The 22,193-nt window shown below is 48.9% G+C and overlaps 1 protein-coding gene across 1 annotated transcript in view; it reads left to right on the forward strand.

Annotated features, from left to right (window-relative positions):
* Positions 1-22,193, forward strand: part of MAPT (microtubule associated protein tau) — a 96,668-nt gene that overhangs the window by 28,472 nt on the left and 46,003 nt on the right.

Raw genomic sequence — 22,193 nt, forward strand, 5'->3', positions numbered from 1 at the left:
ACTTTTTAAATCACTGCTTAGGCCTTTCTTCTTTCCTTATTACTCTCTCCTACCTGCCATCCGGTCCCCTTACTTCTAAGTACAGGGGGTTAAGATGACTTATTCTTCACTACCCACAGTTTGCATGTGTTTATTAAAAAGTTTTTATGTTTATTTATTTTATTTTCAGAGAGAGAGAACATGAGTGGGGGAGAGGGAGAGGGAGAGAATCCTAAGCAGGTTCCATACTGTCACCACGGAGCCTAATGTAGGGCTAGATCCCATGACCGTGAGATCGTGACCTGAGCCGAAATCAGGAGTCGGACGCCCAACTGACTGAGCCACCCAGGCACCCTGCACGTGTTTATTTAAATGTCAGGAATACCTGGCCAATGTTGGCTGCTACAGATCTCTGAAGCACACACTCCCAGGGGAACTGGTAATGGGTGCCCAGCCCCTGCTGGCAAGCTGTCCACCCTCTGGCAAGCTAAGTTCCTTTCTGGAAAAAGTGTGGCGTACTCTGCATAGAGAAATCCTTGTGCCTGACCACCAAGGCAGCCCTGAGGCAGGGCAGGCAGAGGGGCGCCTAAGCCCCATGAGGTTTTGGCTCTGTCCCTGGAGAGTATTTTATGTCATTGTTGAAAACTACGTAGGAGAGCTGAGATGGTCTCAGGTATCAGAAGACAGACACAATTTTGCTTCATCTCAGCACAGCCTTTAAAGGTGGGGTTATAGACTCACATTACAAATGAGGAAACTGAGGCTCAGAATGGTTAAGTCGCTTGCCCAAGATCACACAGCCAGTAAATTGCAGAATCAGAATTTGAACCCAGGTCTTTCATCTTCAAAGCCTGTGTTCTTTCCATTTCCCTCTGGTCAATTTTTTAATTTCCAAGATCAGACTCTTCCTCTTTTTGGGACACCTGCCTCCTGTCCCTAGAAAAAGGTAAATACTGTTAGAAGCTTTTCTGGCATGAGCCCACTCCAAATTTGCTTAATTTTGCTTTGTCATGCCTGCCCGGTTCCCCCGCTGGGAGACCGGGAAGTAGGTCATGGCTACAGGGAGCACATGCTCTGGCTGCTGTGAGGGTGGCCTCTGGTTTCGGGGCTGGGCAAGGGCCAGACCCCAATGCAGCACCACCCTCTGTGGGCCCTGCTCAGGTTTCTCATCCCTGGCCCTGAGAAGTCTTCATGAACCTTCACATCGTTGAGTTTTACATGGAGTATTGCACATTAGCAGGGAAATTGGTGGTTCAGGGAAAAATTAACCTTCATTCTCTTGCAGATCTGTGGATGGTTGAGCCTGGCCGATTGTGGAAGGGGTTTGCTCACCCATCACAAGCCACTTTGCAGAACGGTGGTATGAGCTGCTAGGCACCTTGTCACTTCACTTTCCCCTCCTTTATATCACAGAATGATCTTCAGAAATAACCCTGAAATGAAATGGTAGTAATAATGGCCAGAAAAGAAACAGAAATAAGAAATTGTTTCTCTGACTGAACTCCATACATATAATTATGCCACAATTAGAAAAAAGAAAAGTAAATATTATGGTACAAAATAGGAAAAAAAGCACAAGTACTTATTAAACTGTTATTATATCTACGGAAGTTTGATTGTTGGTTGCAGCCTGATATAATGATAATTTATGTAAATCACTGTTCAGTTACTAATAAGTGAATTTTCATGAAAGTGAGACATCTACAGAAGTTGCCTGTAATTTAGCAACCACTAAATCATACCACGGATGTACTGCTTTACTGCTTAATTTTTTTAGTTTTAAACACGATAACTCAACAATTAAAAAAGAAGACATTTCCATTTGAAATATATTATTCAGACTCAGTAAAATATATCACGTGTGAGTAAAAGTTGTACTTACCAAGCACAAATATTACACTTGGCAGTTCACACTCAGTGTCGCTCTTTTAAATTTTAAACACAAATAAAAATCTCCATGTGGCCCCACGAAAGGACAGCATTAAAGTAAGTGAGCTCCTAGGTGGCCAAACTACCTTGGTTCACGCTTACAACCTACTTCCTAAATGCAGGAACGTGCTGTCTCACTGAGACTGAAGCTACAAATGGTGCCTGAAGCAAGCTCACAATTCTGAACTGTTAAGAACTTTCTCTTGCAACAACCGTGTGGAGCCAACTCCACATATGTTGGGGCCAATTATGTACCTGGGAGTTCTCCAAGTGACTTCTATGGAGAAAACCAGGTTTCCTAAAGGGTACGTTTTTTAAAGTGCTAATGTAAACCTTACATACGTGTTATTAACACTCACCGGCAATGACACCGATTGTTTATAACTTAGAGACCAAGAACACATTTTTGAGGAGGAGTATTTTAGCACAAATACCGTTTAGGATTCTAGGCACATGACGCTCATAAAACCAGGCTGGCTGTTAGTCGGTTTTATTATTGATTTTGGATTCTCTACAGACAGTCCACCCCTTTATTACCTTGCCGTGTGGCAGCCACTTTCTCCACCTCACCCTTGGTCCCCACATTGTACTCCAGCCCCTTGTCCTGGTGGAGCCAAAGGGAGATTATAGAACTTTGCGGACAGTCCTCCTAGGACTGAGGAAACTGAGGCAAAGCCTTGTTTGTTTGGGGAAGATAAGGCCACTTGCCAGATCCCAGGTCCCTTGACCTTCTTCCTGGACAGGAAGAAGCCACTCTGGCTTGAGGGTTCCCTCTCCCAGTGCTCTCAAGTGTATCTGCACCTTAAAATGTCTTCTCGTGGAACTTTTGCTCTGTTATATTTACTGCCTTAAAAAAAAAAAAACAAAAAAACGAATAGATAAACCAGAACAGGTTAGGTTTGAGAAGGTTGAAGTGAGCAATGGGTTTGAACTACATTCCTGCAGGTTTTTCTTAGGAGGAATGATCTCTCCAGCCATTCACAATCAATTGACTGAATTCAGAAATTCAGTCATTATTGGTTTACATTTTGCATTATTGGTTTGTTTCCTTAAAATACAGTCATTAGTGGTCATTAGAATATTTAAAAGGAGTGTGTTGGATCTAAATGATGCATGAATTTATTCTTCTTTTCCGAGAGTAGTTTATACTGTGGGTTTTAAATTAATTTAAAAGAACACTTTTCTTGGACAGTTGCCCAAATGATACCATCAGCCATACGGTTGAGAGTGTGCCCCCTGCTGGTGCTTCGGTCACTAGACTTTTGCTGGCTGACCGCCATTGGCTAGAGACTGGTCAGCCTATGAGCAGGCAGGGACTTGAGCATGTGACCACACTGTTGTAAAGTCATCAGTTCTCTGGAGAATGGAAACCTGCTTTCTGGCACCATGTGCCTCCATCTGCTCTAGGAGGCTGATTTCTTGTCTTCCTTTGCTGTCGACTAGCTGGGTGTCTTTGGGCAACTTGCGTAGCTTCTCTGTTGCCTCATCTGCAGAGTCGAATAACCTTCTTACCAGACAGAAGGTGGACTCTGAGCGGAACGCCTTTTTGAGTTTCTCTCCTCCTAGAAGGACCTCTGATCCTTCAAGCTGTTTAACAACCACGGGTTAATAATTGGGAAAAGCAAAGGGAACACTTCTGTTCAGATAAGCATGCACATTTTTGTCCTCTGGCTGGACAGTGACTGCGGAAGGAACTGCCTGCAGTTACAGCCTTCTAGGGCAGACGTCTCTGGAGAGGGCTGCTGTATCCAGGAGCCTGTCACTGGCATTTGAAAATTGACTGTGGTCTGTCTGCTGACTCTGACAGCTAATGGTGTACTGAGAATTATCCCTCCAAAGAGGCCTTTCCATTGCCTCAGGAGATGCCAGGCATCCCCTCCTGGGTGCTGTGATGCTGCCTCCTCCCTCAGTCCCCACCCCATCTGTTCCCCTCTTCTTCCCTCCCCAAGCCCTCCTTTCCCTCGCAAGGCTTTATGCTGCTGCAACCTTTTCTAATGAGGAAGCTCTGGCCAGGACCTCTTCAAGCTTAATTATGTAACCTGCCACTGCTTCTGGTTCAAGGATCACCCTTGAAAGGCGGTCAGAGGAGGGCACACGGCCAGGGCCAGTTTACTTACCCCCCGGAACTCAGGCAGTGCAGGAATTTGCACTCTGCAAGAATTAGCAGCTCCACTACCAGCCCCGGAACCAAACCTGCAGGAAGAACGCTCTTCATTCTTTGTTAATTTCCAGCAAACAGGACCGTCACAGAGAGAGCTTGTTGGGTGCTCTGGCTGCACAGGGAACTGTTCTCCTGGACGTTGGCTCGGGGCCTTTAGCTGGCACCTGGCCTTAAGTCTTTCTGATCTGGGCTTCTCCAAAACGTCTTGCCTCTCAACCATCACCCTCTTGACCAGAGGTGCCCCTTTGCCTGGAGATGATCCCTTTGACTGATAATGACCCTGTCACCACCCTCTCCAGCCAAGAAGAAGGGGTTTGTTGCTCTGGGCCTGCTCTCCTTTCAAGTCTTAGCCCAAGTTCGCCATACTTAGCTCACAGAATCCGACTCTTGGGGGACAAGCCAATCTGCCTTCTCTCTTCTGGTCTGAGACTGTGGTTATCTTTTTGTCTTCCCTCCCAAACCACATCTGAGAGAGCAGGGAGCACGCCGTCCATCCCTTTGTCCAGCCTGGAGCCTTTGCACGTGGTAGGCAGCATTCCGAGAATGGAGTTGCGCATGGGGTCGCTTTGCTCTGAAACTATCCCTGTGTCGTTTGGTATTTGTATATGTTTCTCCTTGGCCAGACTGAATACACCAAAGGGCAGGAACCACATCTGCTCCTTTTTCTGGGTCTCTGGTGGGGGCTGGTACGTGCCTTCCCCATAATCTGCTGGCTGACCTAGTCCCTGCAGTCCCCCCAGCTGCTCAGCCAAGGCCAGGCCACCGGGGTTGCTCTGTCCTGTTTATATCATCCTCTCCCTGCCTGGCCTGTTCTGCTGCCCATAAGGTATCCTGGGGCTGCCTTCAGTAATGGAGGGCATGTGTGCACAGGCATGGGCATGGTACCCCACCACACACACATACAGCCTCTAAGCACAGCATCAGTAATGCATGTGTGCACAGAAAGCTGCTATAAACTTCAGTACACAGCTGACATGCCTCAATCAGCCCCCAAGCCTCCCTCCACGGTGCGGTGATTGGCGAGCCTCTCACTTAGGAGCCCATTTCTCTCTGCCTGTTAATAATAGAGGCTTCCTACAACCTCAGTGTGGCTGCTTTGATTTAAAAGTGATCTTAAGCGAAGAGACTAATGGGTGTGTCTGAACTTGCGCCTTTTAAGCACAAAGCATTACTCTTAATTAACAGGATTCTATCCTTTGATTAGGAAAAGGCCCTCCCCCCCATCACATCATTAGCTACCCACATCTGGACAGCTCCCAAAGCAGACTCCTGTTTTGAACTAAGCCCAGGTGTGTTCACGGAACACCCAGAACGCTGTGAGAGCCACGAGTGCCATTTCAGCACACAGAATATGCAAGCCTGGGCTGTGTGGCAATCAGTGTGAGAAGCCCAGAGGGGTGACTCCCACCCCATTTCCTCCCACCTGGGAGAAGAGGTCTCTTCCATACATCTCACCATCCACAGTGGGAAAAGATCCCTCCTCCTGCAAGGGCCCACTCCTAGTCTGCAGATACATACGGGATATGAGAGCACATTGGTTAGCCGTCATCAGTGCAGTTCCTGGGTCAGACTCCCCGCCTGATTTATTTCCTTCCTCCACCACAGACCAAGAGGCAATGTACTACTTTGTTTGTGGCCCCTCCAATGGATGGTCCAGAGGCTGGGGCCATAGAAGGGCCAGAGCTGTGGGGAGGAGCTCTCTTGCACCTCTGGCCTGCTCCCCAACCCTGCTGGCATATGGGAGAGAAGGGAGGAGGGGGCCCGGCAGGGCAGGTGGAGAGCCACCATTCTGGGGTTCTCCTGGTGCTCAGTGGGACAGAGCAAGCCCTGTGGGCTTTTTGCATCATTAAGCTTGAGTGGAGGAAGGCCATGCCATCAAATAGAAACTGATTTGGAGGCAAGCAGACTTGTTCACACCCAGGCTTTGCCACTGTAGCAGGGGGAGCCTCAGACAAGCGCCTTAACCTCTTGGAGATTCAGAGCCGTCAACAATGGCGCTGTTAATACCTACCTCACTGGAGGCTGGGGGAGACTGAGTGTGGCACGTACTTCAGGGTCTCCCATGATGCCGGCACATGGCAGATGGGCTGTCCCAGTCCATTTCTTTCCTTCCTTTCCCCCAAATCCAGTTGTCGTTAAAGTACCAGTCCATATGAGTGAGCAGACTTACTTGTCTGTTTGCTCGGGTAACTGACTGCTACCAACATAGTGCCTTAAACCAACACAGACGTTTATCTGACGGTTCTGGAGGTCAGAAGTCTGACGCAGCTCTCACTGGGCTAAAATCAAGGTGTTGACGGCACTGCACACCTTTCTGGAGAATCTAGGGGAGGTTTGCTTTCTTGCCTTTCCCAGCTCCTGGAGCTGTTTACATTTCTTGGCTCATGGCCCCATCCATCTTCAAAGCTGGTGACGACCAGCTGAGTCTTTCTCATGTCACATCACTCTGACGCCGACTCTCCTCCCTCCATCTTCCACGAGGAAGGACCCTTGCGATTACACTGGGCCCACCCGGATAATCTAGGATCAGCGCTCTATTTTAAGCTCAGCTGGGCAACAATCTTAATTCCATCTACCTTCTTACTTCCCTTTTGCCACGTAAAATTAACAGATTCGTAGGTTCCGGGGATTAGGACATTGAACATCTTTGAGAGGCCATTATTGCCTACCACATTAACTAAAGGCAAATGCATAATTTTACCTAAGAGAAAAAGATTTAATAATTAATCTTTTCAAACCAGATCTGGAAGACGTGGGATAAGTATCTTTTTTTTTAGTTTTTTTAATGTTTATTTTTGAGAGAGAGAGAGAGAGCAGAGGAGGGGCAGAGAGAGAGAAGGAGACACAGAATCCGAAGCAGGCTCCAGGCTCTGAGCTGTCAGCACAGAGCCGATGCAGGGCTCGAACCCATGAACCTCGAGATCGTGACCTGAGCCGAAGTTGGTCAGAGTTGGAGTTGGTGGCTTAACTGACTGAACCACCGCCCCTAGGGATAAGTATCTAAATTAGGGTACAAATAATCCAAATTATACTTGATAATACCTTTGGTCACATTGTACTTTTTTTTTTAACGAGGTTTTTCTAAGTAAAATCAGTTCCGTTTGTATCCTGTTACAGCATCTTAACTAATTTTATATTTTTTTCACCTAAAACAAGCCTTTAATCACTGGCTTCAGGTGTTTAGACACTCTTGATCCCTTGGATATTACTTACAAGTGCACATTTCATGGCTCCCTGGAAAATGCTGTCCACACAATAAGCCACAAGAATGAAAAGGAAATCACAGAGCTGTTTAATCGTAAACAGTCTTCTACATGGTTTCTAATTACTCTGCTCTTTCTCTTGAACTGAGAACTGTGGGTGACAGGGTGACAAGTTCTTAGATAATCATATGATGTGGCTTCATCCTGAGCCCCCAGGCACCCAGTGACAGAGCATCTACTCCCAAAATGTCCCCAGGGCCACATGTGAGAAGAGCTGTGGACTTCATGCATGGCCTGCATTGGTGACAGCTTCTCTTGACATGACATGTTCCCTCTGAGCATATTTCGGATTCTGATGTCCTTATCTCTCTTCGGTAAAAAGAAGCACATTCAGTGATCTGTATGCAGTGAACTTACTTTGTCGTATTTTTGTTCGTTGTTGGTATAGCCTGAAGGAATCAGATCATCTCTCTCCTCCCTGACAGGAAACACAGATTGATGTCCTAGAATTGTGACGGGGATTCAAAGAGAACAGTGAAAAGTAAAATCTATGACATGGGCAAAGATAGCCTGTATAGCAAAGACGTGGTATTTTTTAAGTAAACAGAATAGCATCTGACCTGTAGTATCAAACACATGGGTTTGATGTTATGGAAAACAGTGGTTTTCTGCCTTACTTGGGGTATCCTCATTGAAATGTCCCCCTGACTTAGGTTTGTATCCTGGCTTCAGTGCTGACTAGCTGTGTGACCTTGGGCAAGTCACTTCACCTCTCTGTGCCATAGAGGGGCTCTTTCTTTCTTCTTCCTTCCTTCCTTTCTTTTTTAAATTTTTCTTTAACATTTATTTATTTTTTAGAGAGACAGAGACAGAGTGCCAGCTGGGGAGGGGCAGAGAGGGGGAGACACAGAATCCGAAGCAGGCTCCAGGCTCCGAGCTGTCAGCACAGAGCCCGACGTGGACTTGAACTCACGAACCCTGAGATCATGACCTGAGCCGAAGTCGGCCGCTTAACCGACTGAGCCACCCAGGTGTCCCGAGGGCCTCTTTTTTAAGGTCCATTCCAAGCTTGAGAACCCAGAATTATATGAATCTGTCCTGGCCAAGCAGGGGCTCCCAGACAAATGCCTGGAGAACAAGGTCTGCTTTGGGGGGAGGGGGAGAAGGAACAAAAATAGGAGAGACCTTGATGACAACGATGACAAACTTAAGGTCATTCCTGGTTAAGCCCGACACCCAGCTGACATAGCAGTTATATCCCATTCATTTTGGTCACTTGAGGTTTACAAAGGGGTGGGGAGATTTTGAGTTCCTTCCCCGATCACGATCACAGGGGAACATTCTCTCCTGGGGGCTGTCAGAGGTACGGCTGTTAGGGGGCTGGGTGGCCCGTACGAGGGAACAGGCTGGCTGTCAGATTTGCAAGACAGCATGAGCTGTGAGCTTGAGAAGCAGTTCATGTTGCCCCATCTCCCCCCTCCATCCCACCAAAACCCATCTCCCTGCCCCACACACTCATTGGTTCTCCAGTTTAGTGAGGACCTTCTTTGGGCCGGGTGTGGGCCAGGCGCTGAAGCCACAGTGGTGAAGAAGGTGGCACAGCCCTCCCACCCTCAAGGCATTAACCCTCCTGGACCAGTGCCAAATAACCAGAGAATCACAACACCGTGCAACAGGCGTTTACTGGGGCACACTTGAGGGCATCTGGCGGCGCCAGGAAGGGCTTCTAGAGCTTGAGTGGGAGTTAGCCAGACGCAGGGGAGGGCAAGTAGAAGGCTTTCCTGGCTGGGAGACGAGCACGCACAAAGGCCCGGACATGAGAGAGAGTGGCGTGGTGAGGGCGGCACATGCCGTTTGACAAAGTGTGCCGTGTGGGTTTCAGTGCGCATTCTTTCCTACGTCGATCTGTGAAGGTATGTGGAGCACCTAGCCCGTATACCGAGCACCGCACTAAGAACTGAGCTGTTTACCGTGGTTTAAAAAGACAAGTGCAGGAGTCTCCACCCTCCGAGAACCTCTAATGGGGAGTCTAACAGGGTACAATTAGAGTATGAGGGGACAAGTATGACGGTGAATGCCGGACCAAATGTGGAGTGGAGGGAGGTCATAGGATCCCTACCTGTGTCTCAGGAACGTGGAGGTTTCCAGCTTAATCCCACAGATGTGGGGTCAGGGACATGTGTGGTGAAGGCTTCAGAAGTGAGGGCGTCGTGGTGTTTCCCCTTCCCCAAGACATCGGATGTGTGTGTGTGTGTGTGTGTGTGTGTGTGTGTGTGTGTGTACGTGCACGTGCGTGCACGAGCCCCTCCTCAGCGATCCCTGCCTCTGTCGGCATCTGCACACCCTGAGCTTTGGGAGGACAAAATGGTGAATACAGCCCGGGCCTGCTGGCTCGGAGGGCCTCTGACAGGCCCATCTCTGTGGCAAAACAGCCTTCCGGGTGAGCAGTCTGTTTCTTCCCATCCATTTTCCCTCCTTTCCCTGCGCGTAGCCAGTTCTGTGTTTTAATGGATGTGACCTTGCGCCTCCCCCGCTAAGGTGTCTTCACCTGCCACGCCCTGCTGGCCCACCCACCTGGGGCGGTGCCCTGTGGCCCAGCGTTTTTTTCCTGGGCCCCCCCTCTGCACTGTGGGGAGCCACAACCCCTGCTCCGACCAAGGCCAGGACCTCTGCTCTTCCCACAGAAGAAGTGAAAGCTTCTGATTGCAAAGCCACCTCTGTGGTTTGTTTTATCACAGAAAAACTTGCCCCGGGGGTTGGATCTGAGCCAAAGCCAGATTGCCCAGAAGAGAAGAGGTTTGTGTGCAAGCGTCTTAATCTCAGACGGTCCTCGGTCCTCGGAGTGAACCACTTTCGAGCCGTTCAGGCCCAGGGCTCCAACTCCCCGCCCACAGCAGAAGGGCATCTGTATTTTTCGATTTAGGAAAAGAAAATAAGCTTAATTTCGAGCCTCTTTTGCAATGTTTTAAAAACATCTTTATTAAGATAATAACTCACAGACCATAAAATTTGCCTATTGAAAGTTACAATTCAGTGGTTTACGGTATTCCTTTAAGATGTTGATGCTGATGGTAATTCCTGAGACCCTGGGAAGACCCAACAGCAGCTCAGATACAGGCAGGGGAGACAGCACTGAGTCACATGAATGCCTCCCGCTTATGACCAACAGGCGTTCAGGGTCTCCCCTTGGCTTACACCCCCAAGGTATGGTGTTTCCTCATTTCCCATGTAGAATTTATTTCCCATTATGTGTCTAAGTTTTTTGTACTTCTTTCTTGCTTCACGCTGATAACATGGAGTCATACGCATTAAGTGCGTACCTCAGGGGCGCCTGGGTGGCTTAGTCGGTTACGTGTCTGACTTTGGCTCAGGTCATGATCTCACAGTTCGTGGGTTTGAGTCCCGTGTCAGGCTCTGTGCTGACAGCTCAGAGCCTGCTTGCCTGCTTGGGATTCTCTCTCTCTCTCTCTCTCTCAAAAATAAATAAACATTAAAAAAAAAAAAGTGTCCCTGAAAGACTACACATCAGCTGTTAGCAAACCTGACCTCTTGGTCTCATTACCTTCCTCCCAGCATTGATTAGCCTTTCCCATCCAGGGGTCCCCACTGGCCCCATAGGCCTTCACCCCTGTCAGGCGCCTTTGGTGATGCTTCTACGGCCTCAAGTCAGAGCCCCACATGCACATGTCACCCTCAACAGCCTCTGTCTCCATGATCGATCACAAAGTGGCCCCAATGCCTAGAATCAATGTTAAGTGTCTTGGCTACCTCATCCTTCCAGCCTTGCCCGTGGCTGCAGGCAATTCGTGATATTTGAATCGAAGGAGAAGTGCACTGTGGGAAAATCCTTGGCTGTTACAAGGATGGTTTGCATTGCCAAAATGGGATGGTATTTGTTGCTTTTTATCAGATTATAAACCTAATATACGTCTATAAAACAGTATAATAAAACACAAATGTAGGGGTGCCTGGGTGGCCCAGTCGGTTAAGCGTCCGACTTCAGCTCAGGTCACCATCGCACAGTTCGCGGGTTTGAGCCGCGCACCAGGCTCGCTGCTGTCAGTGCAGAGCTGGGAGCCTGCTTCAGATTCTGTGTTTCCTTCTCTCTCTGCCCTTCCCCTACTCACACTCTGTCTCTCAAAAATAAATAAATGTTAAAAAAATAAAAAATAAAACACAAATGTAGACCAATGAGAGAAAGTCTCCCTAATTCCACTTCCCTTTCCAGAGAAGACCTCTGTTCAGCACATAGCCTTTAGGACTTCTTGTATGCATATATATGTGTGTGTGTGTGTGTGTGTGTGTGTTATTTTTGTTGTTGTTGTTTGTAAAAATTCTGCACAAGCACATTTCTAAAGCTACTTTTTTTTACTTGGTATTACAAGGTGGAATTCTCTCCATGCCTCTGTGTTCCTCTCCCCCATCCCTCTTACAAAGGAGTCAGCTTCATGCAGGGTGCTCCAGGACATGATTTTGGCCCTGTCTCCAGGCGTCACGGGACCAGGGGATGATCTCACTGGGTACGCCATCTGCCCTGGCTGGCCAGAGGCTGCATCGGGAGGGCCAAGGGGCACCACGTGTCGTTAGATCTAAAGTGGGGTGGGGCTCTGTGCCCTATGAAGACTGTTTAGTCTGAAAATACAAACAGGATACAGAAAGGTTTGGCTAAATTAATGGGTGATAAGGTTGTCATGATAATAACCACAGGTGGAGCTTACGTAGTGTTGTCCAGGAGCCAGTGATGGTCCTAAGCACCTGACACATTAACTCACTTAAACCCCACATTTCATGGACAAGGCAGTGGAGGCTCTGAGAGGTTGAGTGACTCATCCAAGGCCACCCAGCTGGTAAGTGGCAGCCTGGCCCTAGTGTGTGTGCTCGTGCTTGACGCCCCTGTACCACACTGTCGTTGACTCTGGCCCTGATGCCGTGTCAGGGCACCTTTGTCAAGGGAGGAAGTCAGGGATGGCGTGCCTGCCCAGGTGTGGCATTTCTAGCGTGTGGTTCTTGCGCCCTTCCGGGACGGCGCTGAGCTCAGGCTGCTCATTACTGAGGGACAACTGCTAATTAGCAACAGCCTCCCGCCACCTTCCTCTCCCCCGCGTCTTTCAGAGATGTCCTCAGACTCAAGCAGTAGAGATGAAAATATCTTAAAAACGACTGCCTTTCCTCCTTCATTCTTCTCTTGCCTCCCTTTCTCCTCTGTGGCTCCCATCTAATGAAATGTCCCGGCAAACTCCGGCCTCCCACCCCACCCCTGGACCCTGCTCCCAGCAAGCTGAGACTTGGTGCCGAAGGGTTTGCACGCCCTCTCTGAGCCTGTCTGTCATTGTCGGGGCACCTGCACGGGGAGGAGTGGGGGGCACAGACCCCCTCGTTCTACTTTTGACATTTACCTTCTCTCCACCACTTCTGAGACCTTTCCGGAAGGCCTCCTTCGTTCTTCCTCTTCTCCCCGGGCTGCTCCGACACTGCCTCTCCCCTCTTTGGGCCATTATTCCCCCTCCTTCAGGGCAGAGGCACGGCCCAAGGCCCTCACATTGGCCCCTTATCTTATCCCTTCAGGCTAAGCCTCCTCTTTCTCAGGTCTTCAGGTACCTTCTCCTGTTCATAACTCACCTGTCATGACAACAGCATCTTACATGAGTCCAGAACAGTTCACTAAAGTGCTCTCTCTCAGGCATGTTTCCATTGACCTTCACAGCCACCCTGTGAGACAGGTATCATCATACCCACGTTCCAAATGAAGAAGCCGTGGTACCGAGAGGGCAAATGACTGGCCCAGTGTCAACCAGCTAGTGGTCCCTACTCAGCCTCGAACCCAGGGCTTTTGACTCCACACCAGGTGTCCTTTCCACCCAAATCCATGGAGAGCTCTCAGCTGAGAACAAGCGTCCCTCAAGAAGATTGGAGCTGATGCCTGCATCTCAGAAGCCATGGGCTCAGGGAGTCCAGCCATTCATTCAACTGATCAAGTTGGACTCGGTGTGTGTCACAAAAGGAGTTGGGGTTGAGCGGCCTCTAGGTGCACCTGTCGGGGAGACACAAAGATAGCATCTTAAGATCGGGAGACCTTGCTTCATGGAGAGCCCCAGGGTGGGCGGCGAAGCAAAGCATCCTCCAGGCTCACATTTGGGCTTAGAGTAGAGGGGGCAGGGTGGAGGCTGCCTCCCCAAACCCTGCTGTGAGGGTGAGGCCGGGCAGTGTTCTCAAAGCGCCTTGAGAAAGGGGCAGCCAGAGTGCCATCCATCAGTGCCAGTAATGGCTAATGGTGCAGCAGGTGCATTTCAGAACCCATGATGCTCTTTGGCACATGGCCCCAGGGTGCCTCTGAGAGGCTTCCTGGCACCCGAGGCGCTGCTGAGGCAAGAGCCTGACTGAGGAGTCCCATTCATCAGATGTGGCCACGTCTTCCTGTCTGAGACACCACTCTACCCTGCCTGGGGTCAGTTCTGGTGCTCGATACCAGCCGACTTCCCATTCCTGAGCTGAGCTTTCCAGCAAATGGCCACACACCAGACTCTGTCTGTCCCCAGCTCTGCCACGATTTCTAGGTCCATTGGAGGTCCCTCAGCCTCAGCCTCTCTGTGTCTCAGTTTCCCCAGCTGCAAAATGGAGCTAAGATTGGACGCGTGCACCTCGCAAAGGTGTAGTTGGGGCGGTTCCTCCTACATCAGGACTGTGCGGTGGAGCTTCATGGTTCCTGGTGGAGGTCTCCAGAGACCCACCCAATGTCATACCCACCCAGTGAGGGCTAGGACTACACATTCAAAGCCACGTGCGGCCTCCCCTACTCCCCAGCCTGAGCAACTGAGCCTCAATACGTAAAAGGGAGATAAGATAATAACGTTCCCTACTTCACATAGGTTGTGGGGAGGACTAAATGAGATAAAAATGTGTAAACAGTGCCTGGCTCTAGAAATACCCATTCTTCCTAAGGGATGATTATGGATGGCTAAAAAAAGTGGGGGGGGGGGGGTCAAAGTTTCCCCCGCCTCAGCACTTTTTAAGTGTAATCTTGTGTTGGTTTGTAGACTGTTTGCTGCCTGTTGGAGCTGGGAGGCAGACACAGCTGTGATGCTACAGATTATATCCACTAAAGATCAACCAGAAATAAAGCTTATTAATACAGCATATTAAGTGAATAAAATAGGCTATAGAGCATAGTCTCATTTAGGGAAAATTCTATGTATGCACAGGAGAGGTGTCCGCAAGGAAGTTCCCTAACAATGTTAAAAGTGGCTATTTTGCTTTATTCTTTTACATTCTTGTATTTAACTTTTTAATGATGACTATGAATCACTTTTATAAAACAATGCATTCTCTCTCTCCCTCTCTCTCTCTCTCTAAAGATTGAGTGGTTTTCCCAAGAAAAACAATTTTTTTTGCTCTGATTTTTTTGGCTCTGACATCAGAAGAAACTCTTCCTTATCCATTTGGTGCTCTGAGTTCAGGGGATTCATCTCAGGTAGAATTAAAGTGGTGGCCAGGGACACTGGCAGTTCCTGAACAGGACAGAGGCTCAGCAGCCTGTCTCTACCACCCATTGGGATGTCACACGACAGCACTGTCCTCATTGAAGGCTGATCGAAAACTTACCAGAAAGGGGGTTGGAGGGAAAGAGACTGCGTTTCTGTAAACAAAGGCCACCCAAGCCTGACACATCACCCAGCCAGATGTTACAGCCCCATTTCACTATACCAGCCGTTACAAAGGAGGAGAGAAGGCTTTAGTGAGCAAAATAAAATGAAATAAAACAGAAGCCTTAAGCTTAACACTAAGATTGTCCTCTCAGACAATCTGTGAATTTTCTTACGATGGTGGACATTAGCCAGCTGACATCAGCCATGACACATTGTGTGTGCACAGCAGCACCACCACCCCCCAGAAAGCAGCCTTCATTCATGCTTTCATACAACTGTTGATTGTTCTCTTTGGATGGACGCCCAGGATTATTCCATTTTCTTCTTACCAACCTAAGTCTTCCCTCACTGTGAGCTCCTTTATCCTCTCTCCTCTTAATTTGGCAGTTATGCTTAAAATCTGGGTATTTTTTACTATTGTTCAAATTTGGTTCTAGAACATTCTGTGGCACGCTGTGCTATGATGTGACCATGAGCTCACATTTTAGCGCTTCTCTGAGGGAGGAGCCATGTCGTCTTACCCTCCTGCAAGTGAGGACTTCCCTGTGCCTGTCTCTGTGCTGGGCACCACCCATGGGGGGCAGGGGAGGTGAAGGCGACACAAAAGGAGACGCGGCCCCTCAGACCCTCACAGTTGGGACTGGCTGTTAGCGAAGGGCCTCTGAAGCATCATGGTTGCCAGGAGTCAGCCTGAAGGGCGCGTTGATTCAAGCCCTTGAGACTCTTTCTCTTCCTTTGGGTACAGTTGGCTCCTTGCTTCCTGAGTAGAGGGATTTCCTAATGACTTGGGACCCAGACTTCACCTCACTCAACCCATGAGATGGGGATGCATTGCCCTTTCACTAATCTCTGTCTTAAAGTAAAACAGTTGGACCATAAGCACTAAAGAATAGAGTGTAAATGCAAAGAGGAAATTTTCTTTTAAAAAAAATGTTTATTTTAATTTTTAAGAGCTTATTTATTTATTTTGAGAGACAGCACAGGAGGGGGAAGGACAGAGAGAGAAGGAGAGAAGGAGAGAGAATTCCAAGCAGGCAATGTGCTATCAGCCTGATGCAGGGCTTGAACTCACAAACGGTGAGATCGTGACCTGAGCCGAGATCGAGAGGCAGACACTTAACTGACTGAGCCACCCAGGCACCCCCCCCCCAAAGAGGCAATTTTCAAGGGAAGTGAAAGGTTTAATTTAGTTGAGCGAGTGTCCTGGTATTCCTAATCTGGGATCTCAATCACTGCTGGATTTAGTCTCCGTTAACAGACCGCTTAAGGAGGTGAGACTCCGTGCCAGGCCACCTGGGCTTTGAACCCTGACTCCATTACATGCCTACTCTGAGACCTTAGGCAACTTACTCAACCTCCCTGTGCCTTAATTTCCCCATCTGCAGAAGTAGGCGTAATAAGAGACGGGTGTATGAATTAAATAAGTCAATACCTGGAGACACTTGAAACACGGCTCCTGTCATTATGAGGGATCCTGTTTTCCACCCTAGTGCACTGGCTCCTTCCTGATGGTACAAAAAAGGGACCAGAGCAAAGGAAAAATGGGATGCAGGAGCCAAAAATAACCTTGAGGAACAAAGTTCACTGGAAGGTTATTTTTAGATTCTAAATTATCTCTACTTGATCTTTCAGCTATCTGAGAGAAGAGGTCCATTTAGGGTATTTGTTTTTTTAATGGCAGCTTTATTGAAATACCTACGGTGCCGCGGTGAAATTCCCCCTTTAAAACGTACAATTCAGTGTTTTCAGCATATTTGCAAAATTGTGCATTGTCACCACTCTCTAATGGCAGTGTGGGATTTTTAAGCCGAGGGGGTCCAGGGGCTATCACCCTTTGTCTGAACGGAGCCAGGGAACAGGACGGGCGATTCCGCTTTCCGCTGAGTCACGGCAGGCACCCCGGCGGGGCCTGCGGTCATTGCTCCGGGAGAAGCCCGCCGCCCGCCAGGCGTCTGCTGCCCCCTAGCGAGGCTGCTGCTTGGCCTGAAACACCCCTGCCCTTGAGGTGCGCTCGCGGAGGTGAGATTCAGACTCAAAGCTCGGTTGGGATCGGGTAGTGAGTCTGCCAGCCCTGAACATGGAGAGCCAGGGCTGCCCTCTGCTCTTACTCCAGCCCGGACAGCGTCATTTCGCCCAGTCCTGGAGGGGAGGAGAAAAGGGTTGTGCTCTTTAGACTTGGGAAGGCACCAGTAGGAACCAGTAAGATATAGTAGCCTCGAGATGGGCTTTATCATCAAAAGATCAAAGTTCAGACCCTGCTCTGCCCCTTGCTTGCTGTGTGACCCTCAACAGGTTACAGAACCTCTGAGCCTGCTTCCTCGTCCAGGGAGTGGAGACAATGATTCCTCTCATGAGGTGGTTGTATTACAGAGAAACTCTCCCTCTCTCTGAAGCCCCTGTGACTGGCTTATAGACAGGGCTCACATAAATAGATGCTATTAATACTCCAAAGCTGCCACAAGGGTGTCCAGTGTGGCCCTGGCTTATCCAAGGAGCTTTCTAGAACCTGAGTTGCTGATAACCAAACTGCATTGCTGTGGGTAAGAAAATGAGGAAGAATAGGAAGGATGGCAGTAGGCACAGGAAGGCCATTTCGTCCTCCTCTACATCAGGTGAAGACTACCCTAGGTCAGAAGAAACCTACAGACCCCCGGGGGAACCGTACAGGAGGAAAGACCTGGGTGGGGAGCGGAAGGAGGCATCAGAACTGCCAGGAGTCCACGTCCCAGAGGGCAGCAGGGCTGAGGGAGCGGTATTCGAATCTAAGTAAGGTCCCAGGCTGCCTCAGTGGTCTTGGGCAAGTCATTTAGTCTCTGGGGGCCCTTTACCTGTCTCGGATTTGGGTCCTGCCCACCTCTCAGGTTTGTAGCGAGCCTCGATGTCGTCATGGAGAAATGTCCAGGAAGACAGCAGATGAGCTCCAAATAGTGAGCAGGGCCCCCTGGCGGTGTTTCAGAGGTCACCTTTCATCTGGACTAGGTGCCTGGGGTTCCCTCATCCACCACCGGACACCTCAAAGGGCAGCCTAGGAGGCTCAGAAAACAAAGGTACCTCTTCAGGTAAGCTGCATAGAAGACGTGAATTCTGCCGGGCAGAAAATTTGCTCCGTCTTGCGGCCTGCGGAGGCCCTATTCTTTGGGAGCAAAAGGGACCCGGGGTCTCACCTACACATCCCTGTGCCCCATGGGGGCCCAGCCTTGGTGAAATGAGGAAGAAGTTGAAGATTGCCTGGGGGGCCCTGCCCTTCTCTTTCTTCTACCATCCCCCCTTCCTGCCCACACCCTTCTCCTCCCTCCACCCCAATTTCACCATTATCCGATAAAAGTCACAACAAAAATTCCGTGTTAGCTTGTTTCCGAACTTGTAATTTATTAAAAGACTGCAAGCATCCATCAAAGGATAAATGGGTAAACACAATGTGTTATGTCCGTACAACGGAATCTTATTAAGGAATGAAGCCCCAGCACGAGCCACAACATGAAGGCGTCCTGAAAACATTAGGCTAAGTGGAAGAAACCTGTCACAAAAAGGCCACATATTAAATGATTTCAGTTATCTGAAATATCCAACAAGGGTAATCCATGGAGACAGAAAGCAGATTGGTGCCTGGCAGGGGGTGGGGGTAGGGGGTTCAAGAGAAACCGCTTCGTGGGCACAGCTAGTAAGAGATGATGGTTGCACAACCCTGTGAATGTACTAAATGCCACTGGACTGTTCACTTTAAAATGGTTAATTTGGGGGGCGCCTGGGTGGCTCAGTCGGTTCAGCGTCTGACTTCGGCTCAGGTCATGATCTTGTGGTTCGTGAGCTCAAGCCCTGCGTCGGGCTCTGTGCTGACAGCTCAGAGCCTGGAGCCTGCTTTGGATTCTGTGTGTGTGTGTGTCTCTCTCTCTCTGTCCCTCCCCTGCTTGCATTCTGTTTCTCTCTCTGTTAAAAATAAACATTAAACAAATTAAAGTATATATATATATATAATGGTTAATTTTCTGTTGTGTGACTTTCTCCTCAATCAAAAGAAAACAGAAAAAAAAAGACTGAGTAACCGCAGCCCTGATTGGATTCAGGGATTCTGGGATTCTCTTTCTCCTTCTCTTGCTGCGCCTCCCTCTCTCTCTCAAAATAAATCAACTTAAAAAAAAAAAGTGGCCCCTTTTAGTTTCCAGGTTTAACTCAACATTTGTGCCTTTCCTACAATTTCTTCCCTACCTCCCACCCCACTGCCTTTAAGTCACTGCCGGGGAAAACAGGAGGTAGGAAATGAGGGCGGGGGTGGTGGGGTGGTGGGAATTGGTTGATTTAGAAGAATAAGAAAGCAGAGTGCAGCCTTAAGAAAACAGCTCCCAGTGTGTTTATTTTCCTGTCTGTGTGTCCCTCTTAGATTACAGGGATCCGTGGGGTGGTGACCATGTCTCGTCTGGGCTGTGTCCCCACCTCGGGGGTTGTGCTTATTTTCGTGTTTTCAGTCTGCTGTCCTTGGCTGCAAGTCTTAGGGCTGGGATGTGTGGCGGTACCATTTATTGGAAGAAGAGAACTTTAGTCAGCGAGCCCGTCTGTTCAGGGCATAAGTGGAAGGTGGGCTTTGGGACTTCTCGACTTAGCCAGGAGCTGAATGTGGCGAGCTCTAGTGCGTGTGGGTCCCTGGTGTCTCACGCCTCCCAGGCTCCTTTGAAAGAACCGCTTTCTCTAAAACCTGTGATTTTAAAATATGAGCAACAGGACCACCTGGGTGTCTCAGTCGGTTGAGTGTCCGGCTTCAGCTCGATGATGGCTCACTATCTGACAGTTCGTGGGTTTGAGCCCCGCATCGGGCTCTCTGCTGTCAGCGCAAAGCCTGCTTCAGATCCACTGTCTCCCTCTCTCTCTGCCCCTCCCCCACGCTCTCTCTCAAAAATAAATACACAATAAACATTAAAATATGAGCAGCCACTGAATTGGGGGCAAACTGACCTCAAGAGTAGGGAAAAGAGTAGAATGCCCTCCCTCACCCTTGCATTCTTCTCCTGCAAACCCTGCTGAATTCTTCCAGCTTCTTTTCACAAGCTCATTGATGAGAGATTTTCTGCTAAGAGATGGCATCTGTCTGATCGAGGCCCAGAAAATGCTTCTCCCGTTTATTCCCCTGGAGACGTCGAGGGGAACCCATCACTTCGGGGCCAGTTCCAGCATTGGAACGGTGGCCTGGTCACCTCCACTGAGGAAACCCAGAGCCCTTCATGAGTTGTCAGCACAATGAGGGCAAGGGTCCTGTTCACAAAGGCAGCACAAAGGACAGCAAGACGTCGAGAGTGAGCTCAGCACCAGAAAAATGCAAATGACACCCCCTTACCTCCACCCAGAGAGATTTGGGAACCAGAATAATCGGGAAGACAAACACTATGCTTTTGGGTAGGAACGCTAAATATTCTGAAGAGAGCAATTGTTATCATTTTGGCACAAAATATAAGCCCCAAATCCCAATGGAATTTTGAGAATTTGAGAAAAAATGTTCTAAAGGACACCTGGAAGAGAAAACATGCAAGAAGGTCAAACAGGGGCACTTGGGAGGCTCAGTTGGTTGTGTCCGACTTCGGCTCAGGTCATGATCTCACAGCTCGTGGGTTTGAGCCCTGCGTCAGGCTCTGTGCTGACAGCTCAGAGCCTGGAGCCTGCTTCGGATTCTGTGTCTCCCCCCTCTCTGCCCCTCCCCTGCTCACGCTCTGTGTCTCTCTGTCTCTCAATAATAAATAAATATTAAAAAAAGAAAAAAAGAGGAAACCAATACATCAGAGTTTTACTTGTATACCTCCATCCACCATGTTTCAGGAGGGGAAGCTTGGTCATTGAAAGGAATTGATCAAATCTAAAGAGCAAAACCATGAAGCTCACTTAACTTCTCAGCCTTCCCTAAATCTTTAGCTGCAGGTTGAACAAGGTGCCCTGAGTTGGCTGGCCTGGCTCACCTGGGCCAGTGTCTCTAGCCAGTCTGGGAGGCCTTGAGCTTCTGGGGCGATCCCACTGCTCCAGGGTGAGGCATCTGGTGACTCAGCCAGATGGAGTGACTCATGGACCAGTCTTGGGGATGAGCCATTGGGCGGTGACCGGGGACGCTCCGAGAGGCTCCACCAGGGAGGAAGATGCTATTTCCTAGAGCTGAGTGAGGAGCAATAGTTTCCTCAGATAATGGAACTAGTCCCTCTTAGAAGAGGGGTTCTGATGTTTGGAGGCTTTCTAAGGGAAACAGACCATTAGGATATCTAAGGGTGGAAAATATCACCCCTAAATCCTAAGCCTTGAAGGATGAACAGGGACTTTGATCTCCCCAAACTAAAGTCCTGCTCACCCTTGGGGAGACACCAGAGATTTGGAGAACCTCAGTCTTGGAAGCCTTTGCCATGAGCTGTCTGAGGGACAGTGTCCCCAGTCAGAATGGAAAGAAAAGATGCCCCTTTTCTACAGGAGGTAGCTGCCTAAGTGGGGCCAGGCCACCCACCCTCTCCCCACCCCCAGCAGAGGTCCTGCTAAGCTCATTCTTTTTTTTTTTTTTTTAAAGAATTCATTTTGTGGGCACCTGGGTGGCTCAGTGGTTAAGAGTCTGACTTCGGCTCAGGTCATGATCTCATGGTTGGTGAGTTTGGGCTGTGCACTATCTCTCTCTCTCTCAAAATAAATAACATTTAAAAAATAATAATAGCATAAGTAATTTAAAAGAACAATATCGGGGCACCTGGCTGGCTCAGTCACTAGAGCATGTGACTCTTGATCTCGGAGTCATGAATTCAAGCCCCATGTTAAGCGTAGAGATCACCTAAAAATAAAAAGTTTAAAAGGAAGATCACAAAAAGAGGAGACTCAAATTACAGAGATAAAGATGAAAAAAAAAAAATGGAATAAGCCAAAGTAGGATGGATGAACCAGAACAAAATGGCATACTCAAAAATCTAGAATTCACAGTTATGAATTACTTTTAAAATAAAGAACTAAATATTCTCAATAAAGATGAGAACAGAGTATGAGCAAATGACTTTCTAGTGCGGTTCTGTGGACGTGAAGTACTGTCTCCTGCTGGGGCTCTAGGGGGCGATGTGTGCATGTGTGTGCATGGTGCTGTTAGGGACTTCTGAGCCCGACCCCCAAGAACGCACACCCGAGAGGTCTGGTGGGGGACCCTGAGGTGAGTGGAGGCCCAGCCCTGACCTCCGGGTGGGGGAGGCTGGACAAGGGTCAAGAGTCGGTTTGCCTCGCTGTTGCCTCGTGATGGAATGATCCCATTGCGTCTCTGTGCGTCATTTTCCTCACTTG

This window comes from Panthera leo, chromosome E1 (assembly GCF_018350215.1).
Source record: "Panthera leo isolate Ple1 chromosome E1, P.leo_Ple1_pat1.1, whole genome shotgun sequence".
Classification (NCBI taxonomy): domain Eukaryota; kingdom Metazoa; phylum Chordata; class Mammalia; order Carnivora; family Felidae; genus Panthera; species Panthera leo.